General features: G+C 44.3%; 1 protein-coding gene across 1 annotated transcript in view; it reads right to left on the reverse strand.

Annotated features, from left to right (window-relative positions):
- Nucleotides 1-866: 866 nt before the first annotated feature.
- Nucleotides 867-12,610, reverse strand: part of TLR5 (toll like receptor 5) — a 37,888-nt gene continuing 26,144 nt past the window's right edge. Inside the window, exon 4 of the transcript XR_009595651.1 lies at nt 867-8,464. The gene's annotated coding sequence lies outside the window, so the exon portion shown is untranslated. The remainder of the gene's footprint in view (nt 8,465-12,610) is intronic.

Here is a 12,610-nt window from a genome sequence, read left to right on the forward strand (position 1 = left end):
CACTTGGAACTTACTCGACACCGAATATCAACTGTATTTTAATAAAAATTGAAAAAATGAAAAGGAGGATGAGTGTGGGCTCATCCACAAGGGAGTAATTTGTATCACTGCATCTTAGCAACTCCAAAATATGTTTTTTCATATTTATTATTGAGCAATCAGGATGCATAATACGATCAGTTGCCACGATTTAAATGGTAGTTTTAAGAATTGTGTTAGTGGTGCATAAAATAAAGGAGTATCTTATAATCAGTGACCTCTTAGATATGATGCATTATTTCCCTTTTATTTTTATAACCAACTTGGAAATCCATTGAACCAGATGCCTGTTGACCAAATACATTGTCATCTGCTTCATGGAAATATTGAAAAGTCTGCCAATGAAGCAAGTCGTTTGTCAGCTGAGGTTTTGACTCACACATTGTTGACGCCCTGAAACTCTGGGTGGGTCTATCCTGACCCTTGGCAGGAGCCTAAGAACTTCTCATGGAGATGGTGACCCTGGTGATGGTTATCCTATTCTCATGGTTGTGGGGGTGCTTAGATGTCATCACTGCTTTTCTTCTACATGTTTCCATGACAGTGAAGGGTTTGTGTTGGCTAGGGCAGTGGATTGTAACCTTTACTGGGCAACCACTAGGGCTCGTCCACATTAACATCCATGGTGGTAGAGACTACGTAACATGCTAAGGAGCCCCAGGCAAACAAGCCTTGCATTCCATCTATTTTCTTTGGGGTCATGTTGTATAAATGGATTAAAAAATGGGCCCTGTGTATTGGCGCCTAAGTTGTTGACTTCTGTATAGAGGTAAAGACCCCTTAACTCCACAGTCACCCATTCCAAAATCAAATTTTTACACATCCACTGGCTTTTTAAAAATTTTTATTTTATTCAAATTTAGTTGATGGCTCAGATGGTAAAGCATCTGCCTACAATGTGCGAGACCCAGGTTCAATCCCTGGGTTGGGAAGATCTCCTGGAGAAAGAAATGGCAACCCGCTCCAGTATTCTTGCCTGGAAAATCCCATGGACAGAAGAACCTGGTAGGCTATAGTCCGTGGGGTCGCAAAGAGTGGGACATGACTGAGCGACTTCACTTTCACTTTCATGGTTGATTTACACTGCGTTAATTTCTGCTGTACTGCAAAGTGATTCAGGTATATGTATGAATACACACACACACACCTTCTGCAGTGGCTCTAGATATAGTCCAAATAAGTATTGTTTTACCCACTTAGTGCCTACCTGCTTTGCACAACCCATAAGTCATGAAAGAGCACTCAGCTCCGGCTGGCCATAGGTAAAGACAAACGCTGAGGCTAAAAGACTTCACACTCTGGTTGCCTTTCAGAGCTCTTTGAGCTAAAGGCTCTGCACTGCGCTGTTGAGTGACCTCACCCAGACATGGGATCCGCTCTCAAATGCCTTCTTTGGGAGCGCCCTTGACCTCCCCTCTTCTGGGTGGTGGCCTCAGCCTCTGTCCCTGGAGGACTCTCCCTCCCAGGTGACCTGTTCAAACGCCATCTAAAAAAAGCTCGTTGTGTGCACTGCCACCTGGTGGTCATTGCCTTTTTCCTTCATCAGCCCCCAGACCTTAGCGCTCACACAGGGTGTAACTGTGTAAAGGAGCAGTGCATCTAATTGTGAACGCTGACCCAGCATGAGGCTTCCCTGGAGTCCAAGAAGCTGGACTGATAACACGGTCGAAACGCCACTGTTACCTAAAGACAATATATGCAGGGGTCAATCATTACATATGCAGAAAGTTTTGAGATTAAAAAAAAAATAGCATCAGCTCCCTTAATGCAAAGATAAACACATTTAGACATTACAGAGCAGACGAGTGAGCAAGAGTGAGGCTCAAGTGAAAGGGCATGGAATGGGATGCTAAGACATCAAGGGAAGATTCTAGTTCTTCTCCAGTGCACAACCAGGCTCTTGTTCCCCATCAGCCCAGACAAGAACATCTTACCCTCCACTGCTCCCTGTAAGAATCGATCCTCCACATGAGAGTCTCCGAAGGGCTGCTGTGACAAATTACTACCATCTGAGTGACTTAAGCAATACGCTTTTATTGACTCACTGGAGGCTCGAGGACCCAGATCAAAGTGTCAGTGGGGTTGACCCCCTCTCAGAGCCGGGAGGGACCATCTGTTCCAGGCGTCCCCCGCTTCTGGTGCTTTGCTGGCCGTCCTTGGCCATTCTTGACTTCTGGGAGCATCACTTAGACCTCTGCCTTCATCTCCACAGGGTGCCTTTGTGGGCGTATCTGTGTTGAAATTTCTCCCTGTTGTAAAGACTCTAGTCACACTGGGTTGGGGGCCCTATTTCCCATAAGTCACTTTCTGAGGTACTGGGGGTTAAGAGTTTTTCAGGGAAGAAGTTCGGCCAAGAGCACTCCATAACTCGAATTTCTTTTATTTTCTGTGATGGTTTCCTTTCAGTGACTGGCCGTGGGGATAGGAGGCCCCCTCACGCTCAAGAGCCAGCTTCTGGGACTTCCCTGGTGGCCCAGGTGTTGGGAGTCCACCTTCCAGTGCAGGGGGACGTGGGTTCAATCTTTGGTCGGGGAACCGGGTCTTACGTGCCACAGGGCAACTGAACCTCCTGACCATAACAAGAAGCCTGCATGCTGCAAGGATCTGAAGCAAGCAAATAATAAATATTAAAAACAAAAAAAGCTGGCTCCTGCCCTCCACCTCCACCACCCCACCCACAGGCTGTAAGGGGTGCCCAGCGAGTGCTGTCTTCTGCCTTCGTGCAATCTCAGCTAGAATAGCTCCATAAGGCAGTGCATTTAGCACACCCTCCTGCCCCAGACTAGTATAGGAATCGCAGATTAAAATATAAATACTAAAACTAGAAAGCTCCCAGAAGAAAACATAGAGAAATATCCCTGTGGCCTTGACATAGGCAACTTCTTTCTTAATATTTATCAGCTAGGACACAGGAACACCACCCATAAAATAAATGGATAGGTTGGACTATCAAAATTAAAAGGTTTTGATTATTAAAGGTACTGTTAACAAAATAGAGGGGCAAGCTGCAAATTATGAGAAAATATTAGTAATATACATGTCCAACAAAAATCTGTACCTGGAATGGATAAAACATATCTGCAGATCAACGATGAAAAGATAAACAGCCCATTTAAGATGGAGGCAAGACTTGAATAGTTCATAAAAGAACATGCGTATGTAGGTAACAAGCACATAAAAGCGTTTGCAATATGTGAGTCATTAGGAAAATGCCAACAAACCCACTATGAAATACCACTTCACACCCGCTAGAAAGGCTATCACACAAAAGACTGACCATACTAAGCGCTGGTGAGGATTTGGAAGGACTGGAGCCTCACACATAGCTGGCAGGAGTGTAAAATGTGACACTTTGATACAGACAAGGTTACCTTGCGAGAAATGTTGGTAAAATGTTCTGTAAAAAGAGAAGTGTAAAATGTTTCCAAAATGTTTCCATTTTGGAAACCAGTTTGGCAGTTTTTTTCAAAGTAACATGCACCTACCCTATGACCCAGCAACTTCACGCTTAATATTTACCCAAGAGAAATAATAACTCATCCACAAAATACATCTGTAAAAGAATGGCCCATGGTTGCTTTATTCATAGTAGCAAGTAACTGGAAACAAGCCAGTTTGTTGGAAACAACAAACCTCCACGGGAGACAGGATAAATAAATTGTGGGCAATCCATACAAGGCAGGGAAAAAAACAAACACTGGGAGTTGTGTCACTGTGGAGAATCTCAAACAATTGTAAGTCAAAGAAGATTGACTGAACATTCTCCTTACCTGAAGTTCAGGAACAGGCAAAATTAATCAGTGTTAATGCAATCACAGCAGTGATTATCTGAGTTGGGGAAGGGCTGGGTACTGGCAAAAAACGAAAAAGTAAGAGGGCACTTTCCAGAGTGATGTAAATACTCTACATCTTGACTGAGGTAGTGATTACATAGGTGCAGACCACTGTCAAAATGCACTGAATAAACCACAGGGATTTACTGTATAACGCACGCAACTATATTTCAGATCTTGTAGTAATCTGTAATGGAAAAGAATCTGGAAAAGAATTCACATGTATGTATAACTGTATCATCTTTGCTCTACACCAGAAACTAGCACAACATAGTATTGATAAATCAACCATACGTCAATAAAAGACTGAGTGGATAACCAAATATCATTAAAAAACTTTAAAATATATTGAAGCATACACTTTGGATTTTTCCATTTTATCGTACTTTTGAAAAAAAAGACAGCACAGTGAATTTCCTTCTCAGATTTCCAGAACCATTGCCTAGACCTCCAAAGATGTCAGTTTCACCCCAAGGACAAGGAATGGGGTGTCAGAGCAGAGGAAAGATAAGTAGATTCAAGGAACCAGAGACACCTAGATGGTCAGTTTACACAACGTAACCTTGTCTGTATCAACCACTGAGTGTTGGTGTGCATTTATTTTGTGCTAGAACTGTGCAACTTGTTTCTATATACCTTTTAATCCTGGGGGAAGAAACACAACAAACCAAATTCTGAAGCTCCAAGTGTGAGAGGATGCCCAGCCAGGACTGTAAGTCAGTCTTGCGATTCCAAGCTGAGTGACTCCTATCACTATCTCTAGGAGGGGTACTAACTGGGGAACTCCTGCCCCAAGCTCCTCTGGGGGCTGCAGTCAGGGACCTCCATACCAGCTTTCCCTCCTTTGCTGAGCACTAACACTGAAAGTCTTTCCCAGAAGCAGCAGTGGTCCCCTCTCCAAAAGAGCTCTCTTGTTTTCACGTGGACCAGTGAAACACTGGTGACTTATTTTTGCAAATTCCTCCAGGCTTGGCACGACCAGCAGACCTGAAAGAAGCTGGCCCGACAACACAGCCACAGCTGGAGAAAGAGCTGGGAGCCCATAAATGGCCAAGGTCACTGGAAAAACCATGAAAGTGACCTCCAGCGTTAGGCCCTGAGGGCTGCTTGAGCAGCAAACCCAGGTCGGGGCAGCAGAAAGCTGCCCCGGGCCCCACTCCACCAAAGCACCTGTTTCCTGAAGGGTCTGGGCCCCCGATGAGACATGATGTCATTGATTTTTATCACGTCTCAGTGAGGTGACCTTCCCCGGGAGGAGACGGGAAAACACGGGCCTGCAGAGGTGCAGGGTCTGTACTGGGAAAGAAACACAATCTGCAGCCTGTCGGTCTCCAACTTTCAGGAATAAAGCTGCTTTGTCATACTTGCCTGGACCCGTGGGGCCCTGAGGGGACCACAGAGCCTTAGCGAGTTCCTTCCATGGAATTGTCTGGAAAATACAAACGTGTCATTTCTTAATGGGTCTATCTAAATGGAAGTTATTGTGGCCATGGAGAAAGAAAATCGTTCCTTGCTCAGGAAAATAGATGAAAATTTCTTTAATAATAAGAAAAATAAAATTGAGCAAAACACCATATATATTGTGACGTTTACATGAGGTATATGTGATATACATGTGAATATTATGTATCTTCAACAGTTGAAAGAATGTTGCTTTTCTTTGATGGTGGTTTAATTTTGAAATTCTGGCTAATTCTATTTTCTCTATTTGCTGCCAAAGGCAGAAATTATTATCTGCATTTTATATATGCATTTGTTGACTGTTTATTCTGCCTGTACCAAAGTATTATTGTTGAAATGTTTGCATAGAATTGAACATGAAGTAATACCAAAGACTCATAATAAAAGGTTTGCAGTCCCCCTCCTACTCCATCCTCCTTCCGTCTCCCTAAGCTCCCAGAGCCCAGTCAACCGTGTTTCACCTCTGGTTGGGTTTACAAACTTAGAGGTGAAACTCTAACAAAGATATGGTATTTGGGGGTTTTTATTAAGGAGTAACACCATCCAGAAAAAGTGAACAAATTAGTTGCTGCAGATAAAAAGGATTGTCACAAAGTGGCCACATCCATATCATCACCCAGGTTGAGAAATGGAATCAGCATTGGGTCGCCCCTCTCCAACGCTCCCCTCCCACGCTCCCCTCCCTTCTCCCCAAAGGATATCATTATTCTCACTATCCTCATACATGAGTTTTGCTTTTTGACATTTCTAAAAAGTGGAGTCCCTCAGTATGTCATACCGTTACGCCCCACATCTTTGACTTTACATTTTTGTGAGAGTCATTCATTCGTGTTGCTGCATGTAGCTATAAGCAGTTAACTGCCCTTTCTGTGGAGTTTTCAATAACCATAATTTATTTATCCGTTTTATGGCTGATGGACATGTGGGTTGCTTCCAATGTCAGCTACTGCAAAGAATGCTCCCATAACATTTTTTGTCTTCTGGTGCACATGGATTTCCAGCTATGGGTAGAATCATAGTGTCATAGGCCACATTCACATGGACTGAACTTTGGTAGTTATCAGGGGACTGATTTTTTTTTTTAAATTTGTTTTATTGAAGTATGGTTGATTTCCAATGTTGTGTTAGTTTCTGCTGTAAGCAAAGTGATTCAGTTATGCATATATAATGGCGTGCATTTGTAATTTTGTTTGCATTTTTAAATTTATTTTTGTCCTTTTTATTGGAGTATAGCTTCTTAACAATGTTGTGTTAGTTTCTGCTGTAAGGAAAGTGAGTCAGCTATACGTATACATATATCCCCTCTTTTTTTGGATTTCCTTCCCATTTAGGTCATCACAGAGCATTAAGTAGAGTTCTCTGTGCTATTTAGTGGGTGCAAATTTTTTTTAAATCCAATTAACTAATGAGAACTGACTGTATAGCACAGGGAACTCTATTCAATGGTCTGTGCTGATCCAAATGGGAAAGTGAAAGTCATGTCAGACTCTTTGTGAGCCCATGAACTTCAGAGGAGCCTGTCCATGGGATTCTCCAGGCAAGAATACTGCAGTGGGTAGCTATTCTCCAGGGGATCTTTCTGACCCAGGGATCGAATCCGGATGTCCTGCATTGCAGGCAGATTCTTTATTGTCTGAGCCACCAGGGAAAGGAAATAAAAGAGAAAGGGGATATATGTGTAAATATAGCTGATTCACTTTGCTGTACAGCAGAAACTAAAACATTGTAAAGCAACTATCTTCCAAATTTTAAAAAATACATCAATTTAACTTCTCTCACCAATAACAGAGGAGAGTTTAAACTGCTCCACCTCTTTGCCTATGTTTGATACTGACAGTCATATTAATTTTAGCCATTCTGGGGTGTGTGTAGTGCTACTGCAGTGCGGTTTTAATCTGTATTTCCATGATGGCTAAGGGACATTGAATATCTTTTCATTTGCTTTTGGACACTGGATATCTTTTAGCGAAAGTCTGAAGTCTCTTGTCCATTTTTCTTTTGTGTTGTCTTTTTCTCACTGATTTTCAGAAAAGCTTTCATATTTCGGCTATGAGTGCTTAACAGATTGATGTATTCTTCTATACTCTCATTTGCCTATTTGCTCACTGATGCTCTGTTTGAAGAGTAGGTCTCAATCACATTAATTAATTAGTCTCTTGATATCAGTTGATCCACATCTTTCTCCTGCATCTTCACCCTACTTTCTGCCTTATATTTCTCCAATGCCTTTTCAATAGGTTTAAAAAACAGTTTTGCCAGCTTTTCTAGATAGTCCCAATGAAAGAATCAGGCCAAACTCCCTCAGGCAATCACCATGAACTTGTCTAGTTTTTCCCTCTGGCATTTTTATATTTCCAAATTCACACTTTGAATGCTGTTTCTTGGTATAACATTCTAGACACTTTGTATTGATTTTATATCACGGGAGGTGAGCATTTATCTATCTTATCCTTGGGCTCCACATTCTTCTACCCTCCCAGTACGGTTATTTTGTCATTTCAAACTCCCAACTACACGTACTTTACACTATATCAAGACCATCTAAATACTATTCACTGCAGATTCATGGGGCCAACAGAAATTTTCAGTCAGTTGTATGCATTTGAGATGATAAGTGCGATTCTCTTCAAAGTCGTCAGGCGCCCCAATTGATATTGTAAAGTTTCCAGATTCATCTCAATTTCAAAGACAGCAAGCACTCGTCATTCTTACACTGAATAGTTCCCCTTATATAGGAGTGACTCCAAAGGACCATGTGGTATGGAATATACCAACTGACTGAGGCCTGACTCTGAATTGCTAAGACCACCCAGTACCCACATCTCAACGTGTGTGTGTGTGTCAGTCATGTCCTACTCTTTTGTGACCTCATGGACTGCAGCCCGCCAGGCTCCTCTGTCCATGGGATTTCCCAGGCAAGAATTCTGGAGTGGGGTGCCATTTCCTCCTGCAGGGGAATCTTCCCGACCCAAGGATGGAACTCACGTCTCCTGCATTGTCAGGGGGATGCTTCACCACCGTGCCGCATCTCGACGTGGTGCTGCTAGTCCCTTCTCTCACCGTATATGCTGCAACTTCTTGTGGAGCGAGACTTGGAAAAACGGCCTCAGAAAGAATTCCAACTGCTAGGCCTGGTGGTGGAAGAGGAGATGACAGGGGCTGGGGTATATGATGTGAACAGACCCTGCAACAACTCTGTACGGAAATCTCAAAAGGCGTTTTTTCAATGTTTCCTTTGGTTTTTTTTTAAAGAAGAGAATTAGAAAAGGCTGTGGGATAGACTCCTTTCAGAAGTCAAATGTTGTGTTTCAACTTACTGTCCCTGTAAATACCTGCATACTTGTCATTTCACCTGTCCTGGGTTTCACTTGGAAAAGAGAGTCAAAGTGCAGGTCGCCCAAAGCAAGAGGGTACCAGGTATTGAGCTACTTCCTGCTGGTGCGGCAGGAAAGTTCTCACCGAGACAAAGTGGCCTTGCTGCCCCCTTTTGGAGATGTGGTTATAACTGTTACTTGCAGCAACAGTTTATTTTTAGTTTTTGTTTTGCTGCATTTCTTAGTATGAGGTTCATGAGAAACTTCTTCTCACTCTTTCCCTTCCCCATCCCTTCATCCCTCCAACCGAGCCCAGTTCCTGGCTGATAGTGGAGGAGCGCCACCCACGCCCTGTCATCTGAAATGAAGTTCAAAAGGTTTCATAGGGCCTGTGGTCTCCTATCCCTTCAGCATCCACGTGGATGTCCCACTCTCCTGGCCCTTGCCCTGTCCCTCCCAGGAGGATCTGTTACAGCAGGCGGGTAGCCCAGTATGAGGAGAGAAGTGGGGGCAGGGGCCAGGTGGCAGGAAAGCACGCATCTTGTAAACAGTGGAGGTCCTCAGGCAGATAAAGGAAAGCAGGACACCTCCAGACTAAGAGGAAACTATACTTTCTGGGTGATAAAGGTTGAAATAACAGATAAGGAGCCACAGAGAGTGATTAAAAAAGCAGAGACATTACTTAGCCAACAAAGGTCCATATAGTCAAAGCTATGGTTTTTCCAGTAGTCATGGATGGATGTGAGAATTGGATCACAAAGAAGACTGAGTGCCAAAGAATAGATGCTTTTGAACCGTGGTGCTGGAGAAGACTCTTGAGAGGCCCTTGGACTGCAAGGAGATCCAACCAGTCCATCCTAAAGGAAACCAGTCCTGAATTTTCATTGGAAGGACTGATACTGAAGCTGAAGCTCCAATACTTTGGCCACTTGATGAAAAGAGCCAACTCATTGGAAAAGACTCTGATGCTGGGAAAGACTGGAGGCAAAAGGAGAAGGGGATGACAGAGGATGAGATGGTTAAAGAGCATCACCAACTCAATGGACATGAATTTCAGCAAACTCCAGAAGGGCAAGAAAGCCTGGTGTGCTGCAATCCATGGGATCAGAAAGGGTGGGACATGAGTCAGTGACTGAACAACACACAAAGAAAGGTGGGGAAAGGTGAGAATCTCCTGCATCCAAATGTAACCTTTTGCTCACTGTGCTCTCCTCATGATAAGACTAGCTTACAGGTAAGAAGTACTCATCAGGCACCAGGGCTTCCCTAGTGGCTCAAGGATCTGCCTGCAATGTGGGAGACTCGGGTTCAATCCCTGGGTCGGGAAGATCCCCTGGAGGAGGAAATGGCAACCCACTCCAGTATTCTTGCCCGGAAAATCCCACGGACAGAGGAGTCTGGTGGGCTACAGTCCATGGGGTCCCAAAGAGTCAGACATGACTAAGTGACTGAGTGTGTTCATGCGTGCACACGTGCACACACACACACACACACACACGCACCAAAGGCCATGACACTTCTAATCTAAGCTAAAAGGGGACAGAAATCCCCCCTCCCTTCGGGAAAATAGAGCGGGGCTGAAAATCAGGAAAGATGACTTCCTTCCCCGGTGACTATTCCGCCCCTTCATTTGTATGCCCCTCATAACCATCTTGCCAAAGAGGCCTGGTGTGGCAGCTCCTCCCCTGTCTGCCTGTTCTCCCTCTGAGAGTGTACTCTCGCTTAAATAAGCTTTCACTTTACTTTCTTAACCTCTCTGCTTCACCTCCAAATTCTTTTGCAACGAAGAAAGAATCTCAAATTCACCAGCAACACATTTAATAGAAGCAGCTTTGACACCAGGGAGACCTTACAATCTGCTTCATCCATTCACCAGGCATTTATTAACCACATACTCTTGGGCTTCCCTGGTGGCTCAGCAGTCAAGAATCCGGCTGCCAGTGCAGGAAACACAGGCTCGATCTCTGGGTGGGGAAGATCCCCTGGAGAAGGAAATGGCAACCCACTCCAGTATTCTTGCCTGGAAAATCCCATGGACAAAGGAGCCTGGCGGGCTACAGTCCATGGGGTCACAAAAGAGTTGGACACAACTTAGCAGCTATACAACTGGGTCAGGCAGCATACAGAGCTCAGGATGCAGAGATGACAAGACAAGGTCCCTGCTCTCAGGGCTCACAGTTTAGTTGCCTCTGCATATCCACAGACACTACGCAATGTTTTGTGTCTGTGTCAGAAATCTGTGGGGTCACAAGGAATGAATGGTGGTGCTAGGAAATTCACCAGGCAGATGTGGGGGGTAGGGTGGGGAGAAGGAATTCCAGGGGGAGGAAGAAGTATGGACACGTGTAGGTGGGCAAGGCTTGTGTGGTCTGGAAACCATATTGGGCTTGTTATGGCCAGTGAGGGCTGGGCATGTAAGACAGGACATTTTGTCATGGAGCTTACCCAGATTGGTAGGTGGCCAGACAGGCTCACAACTCTCAGAAGAAGCAAGAACTAGTCAGAACTTAAAAAAAAAAAAGATGGATAGGGCACTAAGAATTTGCACAAAAGGGAAAGAGAATTTGGGGTTGGAGGCATCCAAAGAGGCTTGGTGGGCTGGATGGATTGCAGTGATAGGAGAACATTCCAGAAGAAAGGGGCAGAGTGGGGGTGTGTATGTGCATAAGAATAATGCTATGGAGTAAGACATGCTCATTCTCATAGATCAGAGGGGCCCCAAGAAGCTGGGATGGCAACAGTTAGTGTGTGAGTGTGTGGTGGTATTAGGATGGGGGGCAGGCAGTGAGGGGAAGTGAGTGACATGTGATGTACAAGTCCCAAGCTGGGCTGGATTTGGAGGACACCATGTGGGAAGCCAGGGGCAACTCTGGCACACCTTCCTTGATTTAAGTTGTCTTAGGCAGAGGAACCAGAGATCTAAGTGCCAACATTTGATGGATCATCGAAAAAGCAAGAGAGTTCCAGGAAAACATCTGTTTCTGCTTGATTGACTATGCCAAAGCCTTTAACTGTGTGGATCACAATAAACTGTGGAAAATTCTGAAAGAGATGGGAATACAGACCACCTGACCTGCCTCTTGAGAAACCTATATGCAGGTCAGGAAGCAATAGTTAGAACTGGACATGGAACAACAGACTGGTTCCAAATAGGAACAGGAGTACGTCAAGGCTGTATATTGTCACCCTGCTTATTTAACTTCTATGCAGAGTACATCGTGAGAAATGCTGGGCTAGAAGAAGCACACGCTGGAATCAAGATTGCCGGGAGAAATATCAATAACCTCAGATATGCAGATGACACCACCCTTATGGCAGAAAGTGAAGAGGAACTAAAAAGCCTCTTGATGAAAGTGAAAGAGGAGAGTGAAAAAGTTGGCTTAAAGCTCAACATTCAGAAAACGAAGATCATGGCATCTGGTCCAATCACTTCATGGCAAATAGATGGGGAAACAGTGGAAACAGTGGCTGACTTTATTTTTCTGGGCTCCAAAATCACTGTAGATGGTGATTGCAGCCATGAAATTAAAAGATGTTTACTCCTTGGAAGGAAAGTTATGACCAACCTAGATAGCATATTCAAAAGCAGAGACATTACTTTGCCAACAAAGGTCCATCTAGTCAAGGCTATGGTTTTTGCAGTGGTCATGTATGGATGTGAGAGTTGGACTGTGAAGAAAGCTGAGCGCCGAAGAATTGATGCTTTTGAACTGTGGTGCTGGAGAAGACTCTTGAGAGTCCCTTGGACTGTAAGGAGGTCCAGTCAGTCCATCCTAAAGGAGATCAGTCCTGGGTGTTCATTGGAAGGACTGATATTGAAGCTGAAACTCAATACTTTGGCCACCTCATGCGAAGAGTTCACTCACTGGCCAAGACTCTGATGCTGGGAGGGACTGGGGGCAGGAGGAGAAGGGGATGACAGAGGATGAGATGGCTGGATGGCATCACGGACTCGATGGACGT

This window comes from Ovis aries, chromosome 12, assembly GCF_016772045.2.
Source record: "Ovis aries strain OAR_USU_Benz2616 breed Rambouillet chromosome 12, ARS-UI_Ramb_v3.0, whole genome shotgun sequence".
NCBI lineage: Eukaryota > Metazoa > Chordata > Mammalia > Artiodactyla > Bovidae > Ovis > Ovis aries.